Here is a 13,955-nt window from a genome sequence, read left to right as displayed (position 1 = left end):
TCACTTAGGAAATGACAAGTTTCAGAAGTCCTGTGTCTGCAGCTGAGGATAAAGACCAAATATATATTTCTCAAAAAAAAAAAAAAAGATTTTATTTTATTTATTTATTTATTTATTTGAGAGAAAGACAGAGATAGCTACAGAGAGCACAAGCTGATAGGAGAGGAAGAAGCAGGCTTCCCTACAGGCAGATGTGGGGCTCAATCCCAGAACCCCAGGATCATGATCTGAGCTGAAGGCAGACGCTTAACCAACTGAGCCACCCAAGTGCCCTCATATTTCTTATTATAAGTCAGAATATCACATCCATATAGAAAAATCCCAAAGAATCATCAAGAAAACCATTAGAACCAATAGTATTAGTAATGTTGTAAGATACAAGGTTTATATGCAAAAACCAAGTTACAATGAATAATTACAAACAAATTAAAAATTAGTACCAAAAAACAGTACTAAAAATTAGTACTAAAAATTAGAATGCTGAATCCTACAATACATTTATGAAAGAAATTTAAAGATTTCTTCAACAAATGGAGAGATATACTGTGTTCATAGTTTGGAAAAAATAAATATTGTTAAGATGCCAGTTCTCTTCAAGTTTACTGATAGATTGATCAGAATTCCAATCAAAATCTCAGAATGATTCCTTATGGAAATCAGCAAGCTGATTCTAAAATTTATGTGGGAAGATAAAGGAATGAGAATACTCTAAATAATTTTGACAAAGAATTACAAAAACGGAAGACTTACAATAGATATCTATATGAAAAAATAAAAATGAAAATATTAATACCTTGTGGGGTTTTTTTTTTTTTGGACTGAAAAAGAAAATTATATTTTTATATTGGGGGGAGGGAGTAGAAAAGAAACCCCTATACTAGGCCCTATTCAGTGGCAGCTTCTTGCTCCACAGGGTTAAGGAAGACTTTGAGGAAATAAAAGTTGTTTGGCAAAATCAAGGTGTATTTGCTTTGTATGTTGTGATGGGTAGAGGAATGAAGTGAAGTGTGAAGGCCCCTCTTACCTCCATCTTGCCTCAGACTATGTCCTGGAACACTGGGGCAGAGAAAGCACCACTTTCATTCCTGCTTCTTGGGATTATTGATGGCCACATAGTGATAGAGCACAAGCAGGAAGAGCAACCAGGCCCAGAATGTTGGCGAAGTTGGCGAGCTGCAGGCATGTCTGTGATCATCCTGATCAGCTGGGCTCCCCACAATCCAGTCTGCATACTAGCTGGAGGTAGAAGTCCCCTCAATACTTTGTCTTATATAAAAATCAATTCATAATGTATCATAGACCTAAAAAAAATCCCTAAAACTATAAAACTTCTGGAGAGACACAGGAAAACATTTCTGTTAACCTGAATTAAATAGTTCTTCCATATAACAACAAAAAGAGACCCTTAGCAGAAAAAGTAAGGAATTGGATTTCATCAAAATTATAAACTGCTGCTCTTTAAAGGAAAATGTTAAGAAAATGATGAGATAGAACATGAGCTGGGAGAAAATATTTTCAATAATTATATGTAATAAAGAATTAGTAGAAAGAAAATATAAAGAACTCTCAAAATTCAATAAAGTGATATTCAAATCAATACCATGTGGCAAAATTTTTGAGCAAACACTTCAGCAAAGAAGATATCCTGATGCCAAATAAGCCCTTGAAAAGATGCTCAGCCTCAGTAGTCATTAGAGAAAAATGAAAACTAACACAATAACATGTTATTATACAACTTTTATAATGGATAAATAAAACCCAAACCAAAGCAAACAAATGAGCAATCAAAGAAACAAATAGATACAAACATAACAAAACAAAAACTGTCCATACCAAATATAGGTGGGTATGCAAAAGGAATTCCCATCCAGTTTTGGTGGGAATGTCACATATTATAGACAGTTTGGAAAACACTGGAAATTTTTTATATAGCTAAATGAACTTACTATCCATGAGTTAGACTTGGGATTTTATCCCTTTTCTCTGGGTACACATGACTGGTCAAGATGGATGTAGGGAAACATGGATTTTGCATGGAAAAATGCTATGGAATCTGAGAAGTGAAGTTCATACTAAAGTAGAATTAATTAATAAGAAATAAAAAATGAAAAATTAAAAAATAAAGATCAAGTAGCTACAAATCAGAACTAATTGGAAATATGTAATAGGAAAATAGTTGAAAAGAGCTCAAATATGGATGCATAAGAGAATGAACATAGCAAAGATTAAATTGGTATACTGTACCATCAAAATGAGGAACTGTACTACAAAAAAGTTAGAAGTCCTAATTTTAAAAATAAAAATTTAAGATAAACATAGAAAATTATAACTATGAATCCAATAATGGGAAAAAATAAGACAAAGAGAAGACTGATTTGAAGAAATGATGACCACAAATTTTTATAAGCAAAGAAATATGAAAAAAATCAGACAACAATAAAAAAACAGAAATTAGAAGAACAGCACTTTAATAAAAGCCTGGTTAAAAGAAAAAAAAAAGTAAAGTTACATTTTCAAAGTTTTGAGGGAAAAGAACTGCATGCTACTATCTTATAAGTGCATCACTATCTTCAAAATAAAAGATTGAAATATATAGAAGACAGGAGAACAAACAGGAAAAGGAAGAAAAAGAAACAAAACAAACTATATAACAATCCCTCATCATATTCTTATATCCATATACAGGACTAAAACTCCATACACGGTTAAGGCACGGAAACAAGGAGGTGAGAGTATACAAAGGGGAATTTGTTGTTTAGGGAAATATTATAGATATTTAAGCATGGATAGAGGAAAAATAAATGCAAGTGTGATTTTTAGGGGAAACATCAGACAAATAGAGATGAAATGATTAATTTTCAGTCCAGCAATTATAATTCATTTTAACTAACTGAAAGTAGTAAAGAAGGGAAAAAAAAAAAAAAAAAGGAGGAGGAGGAAATGAAATGTGCAAAATATAAAGCATGAACCAAACACATATATACCAATATAATAGTAGTCACTAGAGATTAAATGGGTTAAGTTCAACAAAGTGGAGATATTCTCAGACTGGACAATCAAATGAGATTCAATACTTTGTAGTTTATACTAACAAACTTTAGGGTGGCCTGGGTGGCCAGTCGGTGAAGCATATGCCTTTGGCTCCAGTCATGATCCCAGAGTCCTGGGATTGAGGCCCATGTTGGGCTCCCAGATCAGCGGGGAGCCTGCTTCTCCCTCTCCTCCCTGCTCATGTTCTCTCATTATCTCTGTCTCTCTCTCTCAAATAAATAAATAAATAAATCTAAAAAAAAAAACCAGCAACTAAATAAACTAACAGACTTTAAAAACTGTCCAGAAAAAAATAAAAATAAAGGATTAATAACATATGGGCAGTGAGAAGAAAGCTTGTATAACACATTTAGTTTCAGAACAGAATAGAATTTAAGATGAAAAGCACAAGAAATAATGAATAATATTATGTTCTCATCAATTAATATAATGAAGAAAGTATTGCAATGGCCCACACATATGCATCTAGTAGGCTTCCTTCAAAATAATAATAACTATCAAACATATATCAAAAAAACATAAATCATAAATAGGAAAAACATAAATCAACATTAATTTTGGGATTTTAATCATTGTTAGAAAAAAAGATAAAGCCCCCCCCCCCAAAAGGGGAAAAAAAAACCCTCCATATGTGTGTATGTTGTGCATATGAAACAATAAGATCCTATTAGTGGAGATAGATAGATCACTCAATCAATCTTATACGAGATGTAGAGAAAGCACTGTCTTCTTGAACGACAGGATCATTCATAAAAATCAGCTGTATAAGAGGCCAAAAAGAAAGTCTTGGAAATACAATGAATATAAGAGTGTACTCAGAACCACGGACAGGTTATTTATTTTTATTTTAAATGTGTAGAAATGGCCTCCATTGTTGAGAGTATTCTAAGAGTTGTTATATACGTACAACATTTATAACAAACACTGGCATAGATAATCGGACATACGTATTTTGGGAGTCAAAAAGTCATTAATTATTTTTAGATAACAGGGTGAGATGATGTTTTTTTATCTGTTTAAGCAAGGACCACAGAGTCGGCCCACTTGATAACACTATTTTCCTATGTTTCCTGAGAGCTGCAGTCACAGAGCACCCTTCTCCAGGGCTTTCTTCTGGCTTCTGCTGGCTCAGGATGGTCCTTAAGTGGCCTGGGAGGAAGCTGTGACCTGTCTTGACCCAGGAATGGTGTGCACCCCCTTAGTAGCTCTATACCCCTCCTGATATTTCCCTGAGCACCAGTATCTTGCACTGAATGCCATGAGGGACAATGGAATGGCTAGGCCAGACTCTGGGGACCATGGAAAACAAAACAAAGCAACCCATTCTACATCATGAAAACTCAAATTCTTTCTTTATATTAATAATTTCATAGAGTATAAACAGAACACACCTCACAGGACACATTTTACAACAGTGTCTATATTTTGTTCCATTTATGACGATAAAAAAATCTTCAGTTGGCACATAAAACTATTCTGATACTATAAGTCACTTAGCTTGCGAGGGTCATGCTATTAAGGACGAGTTCATTTTGTGTTAGTGAACAAAACTGTGGATCAGGGGTGTCTGAGTGTCGCAGAGCTTACAGGTATTAGAATGGGGAAGCCGGCTACAGAGACAGAGCCGAGGAGTGAGCTCTAAGCTCGGGGTTACCTTGAACCAGTCGCAGGCTCGGTCAGCTCTGAGGGCGCACTGAGGAGTGGGGCCCCGGGCTCTCGGCTCCTCCGGGCCGGAGACCAGGAGGCCGCCATCTTCATTCCTGCCCTCCGGAACTCTACGGAAAGCGCTCAGGGAACAAAAGCCCGGAAAAGAAACCCAAGCGGATTACTCAGACCAGCCCCAGGTAAGGGCGGTGCAACTCCGCCTGGGGCAAAGACACTTGAGAATCACTACAACAGGACCCTCCCCCAGAAGATCAACAAGAAACCCAGCCAGGACCAAGTTCACCTACCAAGGAGTGCAGTTTCAATACCAAGGAGAGCAGCAGAATTCCAGAGGAGGAGAAAGCAAAGCCCGGAACTCATGGCTTTCACCCCATGATTCTTTAGCCTTGCAGTTAATTTAATTTTTTTTCTTTGTCAATTTTTTTTTTCTTCTTCTGCTAAATTTTTTTAACTTTTACCCTTTTCTTTTTTAACGTTTTTTAACTAGTTTATCTAATATATATATATATATTTTCCTTTTTATATTTTTTCTTTATTGGTTTTTTTTAAATTGTTTCTTCTTCTTTTTTTTTTTTTTTCTTTCTGAACCTCTTTTTATCCTCTTTCTCCCCCCTCACGATTTGGGACCTCTTCTGATTTGGCTAAAGCATATTTTCCTGGGGTTGTTGCCACCCTTTTAGTATTTTACTTGCTCCTTCATCTACTCTTATCTGGACAAAATGACAAGGCAGAAAAATTCACCACAAAAAAAAAGAAGAAGAGGCAGTACCAAAGGCTAGGGACCTAATCAATACAGACATTGGTAATATGTCAGATCTAGAGTTCAGAATGACGATTCTCAAGGTTCTAGCCGGGCTCGAAAAAGGCATGGAAGATATTAGAGAAACCCTCTCTGGAGAGATAAAAGCCCTTTCTGGAGAAATAAAAGAACTAAAATCTAACCAAGTTGAAATCAAAAAAGCTATTAATGAGGTGCAATCAAAAATGGAGGCTCTCACTGCTAGGATAAATGAGGCAGAAGAAAGAATTAGCGATATAGAAGACCAAATGACAGAGAATAAAGAAGCTGAGCAAAAGAGGGATAAACAGCTACTGCACCACGAGGGGAGAATTCGAGAGATAAGTGACACCATAAGATGAAACAACATTAGAATAATTGGGATTCCAGAAGAAGAGGAAACAGAGAGGGGAGCAGAAGGTATATTGGAGAGAATTATTGGAGAGAATTTCCCCAATATGGCAAAGGGAACAAGCATCAAAATCCAGGAGGTGCAGAGAACCCCCCTCAAAATCAATAAGAATAGGTCCACACCCCATCACCTAATAGTAAAATTTACAAGTCTTAGTGACAAAGAGAAGATCCTGAAAGCAGCCCAGGAAAAGAAGTCTGTAACGTACAATGGTAAAAATATTAGATTGGCAGCAGACGTATCCACAGAGACCTGGCAGGCCAGAAAGAGCTGGCATGATATATTCAGAGTACTAAATGAGAAAAACATGCAGCCAAGAATACTATATCCAGCTAGGCTATCATTGAAAATAGAAGGAGAGATTAAAAGCTTCCAGGACAAACAAAAACTGAAAGAATTTGCAAATACCAAACCAGCTCTACAGGAAATATTGAAAGGGGTCCTCTAAGCAAAGAGAGACCCTAAAAGTAGTAGATCAGAAAGAAACAGAGACAATATACAATAACAGTCACCTTACAGGCAATACAATGGCACTAAATTCATATCTCTCAATACTTACCCGGAATGTTAATGGGCTAAATGCCCCAATCAAAAGACACAGGGTATCAGAATGGATAAAAAAACAAAACCCATCTATATGTTGCCTACAAGAAACACATCTTAAACCCGAAGACACCTGCAGGTTTAAAGTGAGGGGGTGGAAAAGAATTTACCATGCTAATGGACATCAGAAGAAAGCAGGAGTGGCAATCCTTATATCAGATCAATTAGAATTTAAGCCAAAGACTATAATAAGAGATGAGGAAGGACACTATATCATACTCAAAGGAACTGTCCAACAAGAAGATCTAACAATTTTAAATATCTATGCCCCTAACGTGGGAGCAGCCAACTATATAAACCAATTAATAACAAAATCAAAGAAACACATCAACAATAATACAATAATAGTAGGGGACTTTAACACTCCCCTCACTGAAATGGACAGATCATCCAAGCAAAAGATCAACAAGGAAATAAAGGCCTTAAATGACACACTGGACCAGATGGACATCACAGATATATTCAGAACATTTCATCCCAAAGAAACAGAATACACATTCTTCTCTAGTGCACATGGAACATTCTCCAGAATAGATCACATTCTTGGTCCTAAATCAGGACCAAGTTATCAAAAGATTGGAATCATTCCCTGCATATTTTCAGACCACAATGCTCTGAAGCTAGAACTCAATCACAAGAGGAAATTTGGAAAGAACCCAAATACATGGAGACTAAACAGCATCCTTCTAAAGAATGAATGGGTCAACCAGGAAATTAAAGAAGAATTGAAAAAATTCATGGAAACAAATGATAATGAAACTCAATGGTTCAAAATCTGGGACACAACAAAGGCAGTCCTGAGAGGAAAATATATAGCGGTACAAGCCTTTCTCAAGAAACAAAAAGGTCTCATGTACACAACCTGACCCTACACCTAAAAGAGCTGGAGAAAGAACAAGAAAGAAACCCTAAACCCAGCAGGAGAAGAGAAATCATAAAGATCAGAGCAGAAATCAATGAAATAGAAACCAAAAAAGCAATAGAACAAATCAACGAAACTAGGAGCTGGTTCTTTGAAAGAATTAATAAGATTGATAAACCCCTGGCCAGACTTATCAAAAAGAAAAGAGAAAGGACCCAAATAAATAAAATCATGAATGAAAGAGGAGAAATCACAACTAACACCAAAGAAATACAGACAATTATAAGAACATACTATGAGCAACTCTACGCCAACAAATTTGACAATCTGGAAGAGATGGATGCATTCCTAGAGACATATAAACTACCACAACTGAACCAGGAAGAAATAGAAAGCCTGAACAGACCCATAACCAGTAAGGAGATTGAAACAGTCATCAAAAATCTCCAAACAAACAAAAGCCCAGGGCCAGATGGCTTCCCGGGGGAATTCTACCAAACATTTAAAGAAGAACTAATTCTTATTCTCCTGAAACTGTTCCAAAAAATAGAAATGGAAGGAAAACTTCCAAACTCATCTTATGAGGCCAGCATCACCTTGATCCCAAAACCAGACAAGGATCCCATCAAAAAAGAGAACTACAGACCAATATCCTTGATGAACACAGATGCAAAAATTCTCGCCAAAATACTAGCCAATAGGATTCAACAGTACATTAAAAGGATTATTCACCACGACCAAGTGGGATTTATTCCAGGGCTGCAAGTTTGGTTCAACATCCGCAAATCAATCGATGTGATACAACACATTAATAAAAGAAAGAACAAGAACCATATGATACTCTCCATAGATGCTGAAAAAGCATTTGACAAAGTACAGCATCCCTTCCTGATTAAAACTCTTCAAAGTGTAGGGATAGAGGGCACATACCTCAATATCATCAAAGCCATCTATGAAAAACCCACCACAAATATCATTCTCAATGGAGAAAAACTGAAAGCTTTTCCGCTAAGGTCAGGAACACGGCAGGGATGTCCATTATCACCACTGCTATTCAACATAGTACTAGAAGTCCTAGCCTCAGCAGTCAGACAACAAAAGGAAATTAAAGGCATCCAAATCGGCAAAGAAGAAGTCAAACTATCACTCTTCGCAGATGATATGATACTATATGTGGAAAACCCAAAAGACTCCACTCCAAAACTGCTAGAACTTGTACAGGAATTCAGTCAAGTGTCAGGATATAAAATCAATGCCCAGAAATCAGTTGCATTTCTCTACACCAACAACAAGACAGAAGAAAGAGAAATTAAGGAGTCCATCCCATTTACAATTGCACCCAAAACTATAAGATACCTAGGAATAAACCTAACCAAAGAGACTAAGAATCTATACACAGAAAACTATAAAGTACTCATGAAAGAAATTGAGGAAGACACAAAGAAATGGAAAAATGTTCCATGCTCCTGGATTGGAAGAATAAATATTGTGAAAATGTTTATGCTACCTAAAGCAATCTACACATTTAATGCAATTCCTATCAAAATACCATCCATTTTTTTTCAAAGAAATGGAACAAATAATCCTCAAATTTATATGGAACCAGAAAAGACCTCGAATAGCCAAAGGAATATTGAAAAAGAAAGCCAAAGTTGGTGGCATCACAATTCCAGGCTTCAAGCTCTATTACAAAGCTGTCATCATCAAGACAGCATGGTACTGGCACAAAAACAGACACATAGATCAATGGAACAGAATAGAGAGCCCAGAAATAGACCCTCAACTCTATGGTCAACTAATCTTCGACAAAGCAGGAAAGAATGTCCAATGGATAAAAGACAGCCTCTTCAATAAATGGTGTTGGGAAAATTGGACAGCCACATGCAGAAAAATGAAATTGGATCATTTCCTTACACCACACACGAAAATAGACTCAAAATGGATGAAGGATCTCAATGTGAGAAAGGAATCCATCAAAATCCTTGAGGAGAACACAGGCAGCAACCTCTTCGACCTCAGCCGCAGCAACATCTTCCTAGGAACATCGCCAAAGGCAAGGGAAGCAAGGGCAAAAATGAACTATTGGGATTTCATCAAGATCAAAAGCTTTTGCACAGCAAAGGAAACAGTTAACAAAACCAAAAGACAACTGACAGAATGGGAGAAGATATTTGCAAATCACATATCAGATAAAGGGCTAGTATCCAAAATCTATAAAGAACTTAGCAAACTCAACACCCAAAGAACAAATAATCCAATCAAGAAATGGGCAGAGGACATGAACAGACATTTCTGCAAAGAAGACATCCAGATGGCGAACAGACACATGAAAAAGTGCTCCACATCACTCAGCATCAGGGAAATACAAATCAAAACCACAATGAGATATCACCTCACACCAGTCAGAGTGGCTAAAATTAACAAGTCAGGAAATGACAGATGCTGGCGAGGATGCGGAGAAAGGGGAACCCTCCTACACTGTTGTTGGGAATGCAAGCTGGTGCAACCACTCTGGAAAACAGCATGGAGGTTCCTCAAAATGTTGAAAATAGAACTACCCTATGACCCAGCAATTGCACTGCTGGGTATTTTCCCTAAAGATACAAACGTAGTGATCCGAAGGGGCACGTGCACCCGAATGTTTATAGCAGCAATGTCTACAATAGCCAAACGATGGAAAGAACCTAGATGTCCATCAACAGACGAATGGATAAAGAAGATGTGGTATATATACACAATGGAATACTATGCAGCCATCAAAAGAAATGAAATCTTGCCATTTGCGACAACGTGGATGGAACTAGAGGGTATCATGCTTAGCGAAATAAGTCAATCGGAGAAAGACAACTATCATATGATCTCCCTGATATGAGGGAGAGGAGATGCAACATGGTGGGTTAAGGGGGTAGGAGAAGAGTAAATGAAACAAGATGGGATTGGGAGGGAGACAAACCATAAGTGACTCTTAATCTCACAAAACAAACTGAGGGTTGATGGGGGGAGGGGTGTTGGGAGAGGGGGGTGGGATTATGGACATTGGGGAGGGTATGTGCTATGGTGAGTGCTGTGAAGTGTGTAAACCTGGCAATTCACAGACTTGTACCCCTGGGGATTAAAATGTATTATATGTTTATAAAAAATAAAATTAAAAAAAAAAACGATTGTTATTATCTATCAAAATGTGCTTTTCAGTTGCACTGAGCCCACCTAAGATCTACTAACAGCAAGTCTCCTCCCACAAACTTGCATTGACACTAGGATTTTTATGAAAGAAGAATAAGTCTGATGAACAAGATAGCACTCTTTGATAATCATTTCTAGAATTTTTATGTAATAGTATTTAGCGTTTTGGAAAGGCTTGATGGCCTTGCACTGTATTTAGGGAGCAAAACTGGTTCAGAGCAATACCACGTGGCTGGAGCTTCAGAGATTGTTTCTTGGGTAAATCAGAAAGAGCAAGAAGCCAGAGAGACTGTGACAGAAACTACTAGCATAGGGAAACACAGGTAAAGTACAATCAAGGATATTTCAAATTTTGTTAATGAGGACAACTCTGCCATTCCCTACTGTGTCCCCCACATAGAATGTTTTTGTCATTATATCTCAAAAAAGGACAGCTTCGTTTGGAACTTTATCAACCGTATATCAATAATTCAGTTCACAGAGTAGCTCTTTCAAATACTATCTTATTAAAAAGAGCCCAAGTCTTCATTTACACAAGCTGATATTTTTGTGGTTTCAATTGTTGCTGATATTATGAGATGCACCTTATTTTTTCTGTTTGGTGGGATTATTTTGTTGCTTAGTAATGAGAAGAAAGTAATTTGTCTTTTGAGTTGAAGGCTAGTGAAGGAAATACAAATTTTGATTCCCTAAAAAAATTTAATGTTCATGTGTTCTTTTCTTTCTAACAAAGCAGAGTTGAGGGTAGCTTTGTCTATATTTAGGAAAGAGATTAAATAGCCTCTACAATCCGTTCCAGGATTTACCAATTGTATCTGACGAGTTTCTCCTTTTAATTAACCCTAATCACAACTCACTGTCTTTATTTCAGAGATGGGGAATGACCAATCAGTATTTTTCAGCCTTTGTTTTCCTGATTTAACAACTGTGGTTCTTACTGAAGCTTTCAAGAGAATATTTTACCCTGAATTTCCAGTCTTTCTCAGAAGTATATCAAATAAAACTTGATCTTTTTTTTTTTTAATATGTTTCCCTGCCAGTCCTTTTAGAACTTTCCTTTTTAAATTTTCAGCTCAGATGTTACCACCTTTGTGAAGTTCCCTTGACTACTTCCTGGCTTAATGTGTCTTTTTCTATGACACAATTGTACATTGACTATTTTTCTATTTTTTAGAAATTATCATTTATTCTCAGTGTTCACGTATTTGTCTTTGAACTCTGTTGTAAGCAAGTTACTTGGGAATAGTTATCTTCTCCCCCTAAAACCTCTTCCACCCATCCCCTTCCTCACCATCTTGGGGTTCCTAGGGCTTAGAATAGGATAAAGTAATCATTTAAATATATTTTCTAATGATTGAAGAAAACACATGAAATCAGTATTCCTTTCTTCTCACATTCCCTGTAAATGTGTTTAGAACTTCTCTTACCCTACCATAGATTCTTCACATCTCTACACATAGCATAAAAAAGACAGTCAAGACTCTCCTTAACTAGGTAATCTCTATGCTAAGTCTGGAAAGCATTTTCTGATGCAGAGATGGAGGTGGAATAATGTAGTTCATCATTGCTCTGAAAACATCTTTACAATTATCAATGTTGTCACCAAGGAATCTATAATTAGATATTGTAACAATATGGTCGCTGTGTATTCAAGGCATATTACCTAAAAATTGAAAGTCCAGAGGAGATGTACACAACTCAATATGTGATTTAGCAAAAATTATTTTTTCTTCAACGATGTCTTTTTAAAGTAATTCAATAAACAGATTAACAGAGTATGTAAGCTTAGCTAGCTTTTATGATTTGTAGTTTAAACTAAAACTAAATCAGCTGTGTAAAAATGGAAAAGATTAAAAATATTTTATCTAAAATGGGAAAAATATCAACTTTGTTTTGTCTTTGAGAGGCAGAGTAAATGAAAGTATTCTAATAGCCACTATAAGATGTCAGAGGAAAGCTGAATCTAAAATTAACAAAATCCAGCAAGATTGAAAATTTAACTTGCTTATATTGTTACTAATACTATGGAGCACTATTTTCTGTAACATATCACTTTTCATTCTCCTATACCCAAATATGGAGGGAGCAGGATAGGGAGTTAGAGGATAGATATTTATACTTGCCACTCAGTGATAAATCAGTGAGCACTGGTTTGAATTGTCCTTTTAATTGAAGTCTTTCCCTTTTTGGTAAATACTGCACCTGTTAGAAATCAAATTCTTAGAGTCCTCCCTTCCTCCCTCTCTTCTTTCATAAAATGGCACCTGGATATAGTAGAAATCAGTCTTCATAGTGACTATTGGCAGAAGAAAGGAAGTACAAACCCTGCATTTCTCTACAGGACTTCTGTCTACACTGACTTCACCTGTGACATACTAGGTCCTGTCTGGGTTTTGGGTATGTGCTGCTGACAACTGACCATATATTTGTCAATCTTTTGTCATTGTGTTTTCAACATGTAGCAGCCTCTCCTTCCTAACCATAGGTCTCTGGTAGTTCTGTACATGTTTTTCACTGTTCTACAATCTGTGTACAAACAATAAAGAAGCAGCTATATCATCACATGTGACTTATTTCACCTATCCCCTCTACCAACCATGCTTATTACTCTGGTACCATTTTAAACAAAGCACTAAGTAAAAATGGAACCTCTCCTGAGACTTGTAGCTCACCCAAACTTCATGCAATGCTTAGGACAATAGGCTGCTGGGTCTAGTATTTTCAGAGTCCCTAAGTATCTCTGGATATTTTCACTAGTTAAAATTACTTCTCCCTCCCACCATCTTGGAGACAGCAAAGGTAGAATTTTTGTCTTTTGGATTTTTCAGCAATTTACCTTCTATCATATTATCACTTAACTCTATCATCACTTATCATCAACCCTCTTCATAGTAGCTGTACTCTGTATTTATTGTGCAGTAGAATCACCTGGGGTGCTTAACGAAACAGACTGTTAGGCCTCATTCCTAGAGTTTCTCATTGAATAGTTCTGGGAAGAAGCCCAAGAATTTACATGTCTAAAAATTCCAAGATGTTGCTAATGTTACTGGTCTGGGGCAGGGTTGGGGGGCAGGTGGACTGGGAAGCCCTGTGGGCCTTGAGGCCTTTGCCCAGCCTATCACTGGGATGTCTCCATAGGTTCTCACTAGAAAGAATTCAAGGACTAATCAGACATAAGAAAAAATTCAAGGATAGATCAGACGCAATGGTTTAGCATATTAGTGGGAAAGTTTTTAAGCAAGAGCACATGCTTGAGATGGGAGAGAGGGCAAGCTGAAGGAGAGTTGCACACCCAGGGATTTGGGTCTCTACCTTTTGTTGGTAAGTGTTAACTAGGGGGTGGAATATTTATTACTTGGGGAGGGAATTTCCTTGGGAGCAGGGTTTCATTTTTCTCCTTT

This window comes from Enhydra lutris, unplaced genomic scaffold (assembly GCF_002288905.1).
Source record: "Enhydra lutris kenyoni isolate GAN:26980312 unplaced genomic scaffold, ASM228890v2 scaffoldscaffold18, whole genome shotgun sequence".
Taxonomy (NCBI): Eukaryota; Metazoa; Chordata; class Mammalia; order Carnivora; family Mustelidae; genus Enhydra; species Enhydra lutris.
This window is presented reverse-complemented; position numbering follows the sequence as displayed.